General features: G+C 32.5%; 1 pseudogene; it reads right to left on the reverse strand.

The window, feature by feature from the left end:
* Window positions 1-864: 864 nt before the first annotated feature.
* LOC123675279 lies at window positions 865-1,595 on the reverse strand (annotated as a pseudogene).
* Between the last annotated feature and the right edge of the window lie 5,894 nt (window positions 1,596-7,489).

Genomic DNA, 7,489 nt, shown 5'->3' on the forward strand with positions numbered 1-7,489 from the left:
TGAACACTGCCTCTTTCTCACCCACCCCCACCCCATTCTACCCCCACCACTTCTCCACAGTCGCCCATCCACGGGACTTGCAACAATATTTTCAGTAGGATAAAAACTGCTAACGGAATTAGAAACTTGGAGATCGGGTAGGCGACGCGAATTCCAGATATCTGGATCTAGAGGGCTGGGGACTGCCGAATGGCCCCGCTATTTTGTTTCGCCTCGTGTTCCGTAATGACGAAAGATGCCTAATTAAAATGGTGGATGATTTCGTAGCCGTATCTCCGTGGAGTCACCTTGGAATCACCCTCCCACACATTCAGGTCAACGGTGCTCAAAGTCGACTTGATTAAATGGCGTTCTTTGCCATGCTTGTCGCTCGTGGTTCATTATGTATTTTATTAAAAATCAATTTAGAATAATTGAGAATAATTTGAAACGTCGCCCCTCCAATTCACAAGAAATATTAGATCGTAAAATGACCAGCAGAAATCTCACAAAACATCAACCACTCTAATATTAAAAACAATGCACATTTAAGTAGATTTTGAGGATTTTTAAACCCCCACTCACTAAGGGCGAATGATAATACATGAAATAGAAAAAATATTTCAAAAAAAGGCAGCTGCTTTTCGAAGGTGATTATTTCTATTATTTCTTCATTTAAATAACATAATTTCTCGTCTACTCCAGAATCAGTGACCTATCCAGAATTGTCGATTCAACCTGATGATATGAAAGTATGAATAAAGACATCAATAATTAACCATAACTGAAAATCATCAAGGAAGGAGAAAATGCTGAATCCATTGAACTTACAAATATATCACAAAAACAGAATATGCTCATGTTCAGTTCTACAAAATGTAATACTTATACTGAGTAGAATTAATGATCTGTTTTATAACTGGGTGTAAGCTTAGCGAATGGGGAAAACGACAATAAGGAAAATCTTCCAAAAACAGCTTGTATACTGTTCCATCTCTATTTTTTTGCCCATGTAGCTTGTTCTTTCTTCAACTGCTCTATTCCAGTCTTGTCATTCCATATTGCTTGTACCTGTGAAGCCAGCATGACAAGGGTGAAAATTTGAAATAACAATGCTTCAAATATTAAAAATTACAATAAAACAACAGTAGTTGGTGGATTGTATGCAGTACAGTCTTTCCATTCATGTCGAACGCATGTTAACATCTGATTAACTGCCAAAGTCAATGCGTGGATAGATATGCAGGATATGCTTGCTACATAAAATGTAAATAATACGAAATATTTTTGATTATTTTCACCAACACAATTATTAACCCAAGGGCAATGATGGTCCATTTTTCTGACACACCTCTGACAAACCGAACAGTGATGTGCTCTATCAGGTTTTATGCTGCAACATTTTGGGCACTTAAATATCACTTGGCCTTCACGGAAGCCCATTTGACGTATAATTTCTTTTGTAGCATTACCTTTCGGTACCGCACCCGGATCAGTAAAGATAGTCTTCAAGTGTGATGCGAATGCCAAAAAAGCAAGAGTTTGAAATAAAATTATGTTAGCAACGCTAAATAAAAGAGGATAGTATAAGGAAGTGGCCCCAAGGCCACTTCCATTCCTAATATTCCTGAATGATTTGGAAGATATTGCAGAGGATGACAAAAAATTAATCAATTATGTGGACCACACCAATCTGCTAGTAAGAGCAAAAGATGAAAATATATTAATTCGTGCAGGAACTAAATTCTTCAATAAGACACACGAATGGCTACAGAAGAACGAATTGAGCTAAATGTTAACCAAACAATCCTTATACTTAGTTTTCAGTACTAACAGAAGTAATAAAAGCAAACCAACCAGCAGTTCTTTTAAAAATAGGTTATAAATATTGTAGACAGTACTAAATTTCTGAGTGTATTCATGAAGTCATTCTTGAATTTTAGAGCACTTGTGGAACATTTAAGTCAGAAATTCAACCAGATAAATTTTGCCATTAGAACATCTAGAAAGTACCTGAATGATAAATCATTGAAAATTTTGAATTTTTCAAATTTTGAATATGGACTGAGATATTCGATTTTTTTTGGGAAACTAAAATAAATTCAGAAGAAATGTTTATAATACAAAAAAGAACAATAAGGGTAATTTTTAAGGTGAAATATAATGAAAGATATAGGGAATTGTTCAAGCAAAATAAGATCCTCACTGTTTATGGTTTTATATATATGAATGTGCTATATTCTTACATAAAAACAACGACAAATTCATCCAATATAATACCAGAAATAGTTACAACACAAGAACACAAAATTTGAATTTTCCAATTCATTATAGATTGACCTTAAGTGAAAAACACCCCACATATACTTACATCAGAATGTTTAATCATTCACCAAATATCATTAAATGAATAAATAATAATTTTCAAAATTGAGATGAAATATTTAATTATAAAACTTGAGCCTTGGGAACTAGGAGATTTTTTTAAGGTCACATTAGAGAGCTAACCAATTAATTTTATTAAGACAATATTTCACCTCAGCTCACATTTTATTTGTAAACCTTATTTGAAAAAAGAAGTATTATTATCATTATCATAACTGCAACGAAAATGACGATCTATAAGTCGCCAGTTCTTCACGACCAGTCAAACAAATTATTATTGTAAATAACAAACTGACACGAAATGACATGGGAATATTCATCGTTTGTGTGAAATTAATGGAGTTTTTCATTCTCAATAAATCTCATAATTCGAAGCGGCCTTCAATAAATAATTCAGCTGACAACAGATTATACAAATATTCGACATTAAATCAAATCAATATTTATTATAATTTCAATTATGTTTTCCTCGAAATATTGTTTTTGGAACTATTCAAATTAAATTATTGATCTCACCAAACATTGGTTGGTTTTGGATTGCTATTGTCGGCCAAGGGATTCTGTTCGTAGAGATTCAAAAATTCGTTATTGAATAATGGGGCAATCAGTTGATGGAAATTATTGAACAGACAGCAAAATATTTGAAATGGAGAATTAAATTGGTGGAATAATAATATTTCTATTTCAAAAATCCGAATTGTTCAATTCTATAATTGTTATAGAAATGTTAATAAAAATATACTTATTATTTCTTATTGACATGCATGTTTTTGAGATATCGAAATTATATATTTGGACTAAAATTGTGAAAGGTATAGTCAAGTGTTTTATTTTTTTATTGATACTGAAATTATGTTCTATCAAAAAATAAGCGAGTAATCAATTTCGAGTTTATGTTACCTCCTCCAATTACCGCCATATATGACAATAATACATTAAATACTTTCAAAGTGGAGGACACAAGTAATCTGAAAATTTTTAAAAAATGAAGCACCCAATAGATCAGACCTAATTTCCATTTTATCTAGGTTTTTTTTAGATTTGAATCTTAATAGTTGGATGTCAGAAATCTTAATTGAAATAATCCAAATTAAAATAAACAACCTGTGGAATAGCCTAGACCAGAGTATTAAATTTGAATCATAAAATGATTGTTCTTCATAATAATAATAAAAAGAGAACTTAAACACAAAATATCTTTCGTTATTTTGGAATAGGTAGGCTTTATTAAAGCATATATACTATAAATTTTTAACGTACTAATCACGTTCCCAAATATAACGTGGTGTAAGGGATGAAGCAGGAATATTAGTCAATATGTATTTCGGTCTTCTTTTTTTCTTTATCTACATTGGTTCGGTAGAATATTGCAGATAGGGATTCATCAATCCAAGAAGCTTGACATTTTAACCAACTACTTGACTTGAAAATCAAGCTCGTAAAAAATTACATATTTGAGCTTGACTTGACATGATGTTAGATATTCATTGGTTGACTTGATATCAAGCTACTTGATATTACTTGAACTTGATATGCACGCGTCGCACGGCATTTATTTCTAAATAAGGGGATTCCTCGATCGCCGAGAGACTGAAGCATTCGCCAGAGTGACTTTTTAAGCAGTTTTCTCACATTTCTATGAAATATTTTGGTAGATATTGGTAGCTACAAAAATATCTTTCTAAACTTGGCCAAGATGGCCAAGGATTTCTTATCTACACCAGCATCTTCAGCTCCTGTTGAAAGATAATTTTCCAAGGCTGCTCTTAGAGTTACAAAAACCCGCAAAATCTATAAAATGTCTCATGTGTCTTACATCCTGAATAGAAAATTATGAAATAAAACAAAGCCTGGAGGTTTCTCATTATTAAGAAACTTCATTTTCTTATTATTTTCTATTTTGTTATGGTTGATAGTGATTTCATTTAAATTTCTATTTTGAAGAAGTTGATATTGTCGGTTCTTTTGTGCAATAATTTTAATGAATGACAGTGTTTTTGCAAAGTTTCTTCTCATTTCATCATTTTTTTATTGATATGACACCACACAATAAAACTGCTAAAAATCAAGTAGCTTGATATGATTCAAGTACTTGATAAATGAATACTTGATTTGACTTTAGATTGAAACACTACTACTTGAATTGAAATCAAGTCAAGCTGAAGCTTGAAAATCAAGACAGGCCATGGATCCCTACTTGCAGATGAAAGGAATTGAACCAAGACCGGTTTGTATGTTAGAAGTTATTTTCTCATTTCAGTGAGATTCATTTATAAAAAATGTAATATTTTTTTGTAATTCAAATATTTGCAGAGTCCTGAAGAAGGTACAGAGAACAGCCGAAACGTATACAACGAAATAAAGAAGAACCAAATTACATCTTCAATTCTTTATTGTTATGCTCGCTTCATCTATCATACAAAGCATTGTATGTAATAATAAAAATATTTATTTTAGTCGCTTCAATAGTAAAATCATTCAAAATAATATTTCATATAAATGGCAACAAAGTACTATGTACGTACAATCGAAGAAGACAATTGTTTAATTAATTACTCCCGATTGAACTGAATATTTTGAAGAAATTTTGAGTTTCAAGATATTTTGAAGACGTTATCTTTATATTGGGTTGGTCAAAAGTGAGAGCTTACTCAATCCTTCCACAAAATTTCCTTAAGGGTACTGGCACATTTTTCACGAGGGAAAAGTTCATAAAGCAAATTATTGAAATCACCTTTTTCTTCAATATCATAACTCCTGGTTCACAGAGAGAGGGCACGCATGATGAAAACATATTTTCCGCACATTTTTCACCACATGTCTTCACACTGTCTCACCCCGACATAACCCCTAATGTTATCGCTACAAAATTTCCGAAATAACTAAAGCAAAAATCGTCTAGTCGTCCAACCTTCTTTCCTGGCAAGAAAGGGTCAACTCTACCTACGACCCCTTTACCTTCTGAAGGGTCAGAAATAAAAATCAACTGGCCCCGAGGTTTTAAAATGACAGAAAATAAATGCCAAAAGGGTTTTACCGGTCATCCAGAACTGGACAAACCTGTTTTCGATTTTTCTGATTTTTTAAGGACGGGGTAAGAAATGGTCATTCATGCTCACCCTAAGGTCGTGGGGGATTTGGTTTGAATGGGGCACAAGGGAGAGCGTAGTCACATACTGACTGTATCGTGGGAACAGTGACCAGGTATTGAGGAGCGCGATTAAGGTTCCGTTAAGACTGGAAGCCCGGATCTACCTGCTGTTAATGATATGCTTAAGCGGGTAGATTTATAGATGAGGAAACGGTGATTTATTTGTGTTTAATGGTCCTTGCTTTTTGTTCTTTTTGGATTGATTTGATATTTTTTTTCATGGAAGCACTGTCATATTTTATTTTTCGGTGAATAGTATGTTGGTTCCTGCTAGGGATATTTTCAATGACAATAACTGAACATTTCAGTAAGTAAGTGATAACTCTCGAAATATCTTCAAAAATATTTTGAATAATTCAACAATGGAATTAAAAACTCCAGATTCAGAGGATCTGTTACCTAAGTGTTAATGGTTGATCTAATAAGAATTTCGAAACTAAAAACTTCAAATAACTGAAATTGTTGCAAATATTCTAAAATCTCACTACTAACATCAAGTACCATTCAATATCGGGAAGTTAAGTTTTCTGTGTCTTTCTACAAATCAACCCTTCAGATACGGACATCCACATCAGACTAGGCCGTTTTCGTGTCTATTTCTGAACCTGATAGTACCTTATCTTTCTCACTAGGTTCTTTAGTGCAGATTCATTTTGATTCTGTACGGAAATCGCTTAATTGATTCTCTCAATTTTTGTGAAAAATCTTCGTATGGCTTTTTAGAATGAACTCACAGAAAAATTTATAATTTTTGTTTTATATCATTTTGAAAATTGAAAGGTTTTTCAATCGTAACAAAGTTATTTCGATGATGAATTTCAAAATTTTTGAAATGTTTACTTTCTGATGAAAATATACAAACATCCTTTTTAGAGTTTTTCAAGAAGAAATTTCGTTCTGCCATATTCCATTACGAAAAATCAGACTATCAGTGAGTGGATATGTTACCAATTAAGAAAAAGATACTTCAAAATTGGCTGAAAGTAGTTTTTCAGAAAAATTTGTAATTCCAAGTACCTATTAGTAAATATAAAATGAGATGTGTTATTTTCCAGAATATTTTAAAACGCCAAAATTTAAATATTCAACTGAACATACGTTGAGCACATAAGAATGTTTAAGTTAGCTTGTTACTTATATGTGGGGTTTAGGTTTTAGGTGGCGTTAATATTTTATGTTGCCAGAGTTATATGTCAGCTTGATGAATTATATACCGAATTTGAAGATTAACATCTAAGGTGTTTTCACTAATTAACCGATAACACAAGCCTCTTTACGGAAAATATGTTGCAAACCGTCCCGAAAATTTTGAAAATTGCCATTTTTTCCTTGTTATTGTTACAAATATTTCAAATTTGCCTAGTACACACCACATTGCTTCCATCAGTCATCTGCAACAATTTTGGTCAATGATGATGATAATTTTTAAAGAGGCATGGGGATGCAAATCCAAGTTGAAGTGGGTTATATTGATGAATCTCTGAGAACTAAAGTGAACATAGGAGATATTTGGAGAAGGAAATGTCAGAGAAAAATCTGTGAGTATACTGTTACTATCGAAGAAGAAAACAGCAATGTTAGCTTTTCAGGCAATAGGATGGATATACATTTAGAGCGGCTAGCAAGAAAGAGAATGATATTTCAGGCAGGGTTCAGCCTATGTTTAATAATTGCAACATTGCAAACATACCAGAATGTATATAATAAGCCGTTTAATATATTTAATAAATATATATCCCTTTTGGTTTTAAGCGTGAACATACCTACGATCCAAACGGTCTGATTCAAAATTCAGTATCATTTTACGTATTTTTCAGGTCAAAAAAAGCCTTTTTCCTTACATATTTGTCCGCAAACGTTTCGTTACCGAACTACGTTGAAGCGTTGAAGCTTAAAGATTTTTTAAGTATTTTTATCATAACTAGGGATTCACGGCTTGGCTTGAGTGTGACTTGAAATCAAGTCAAGTAGTAA

This window comes from Harmonia axyridis, chromosome 3 (assembly GCF_914767665.1).
Source record: "Harmonia axyridis chromosome 3, icHarAxyr1.1, whole genome shotgun sequence".
NCBI classification, from domain to species: domain Eukaryota; kingdom Metazoa; phylum Arthropoda; class Insecta; order Coleoptera; family Coccinellidae; genus Harmonia; species Harmonia axyridis.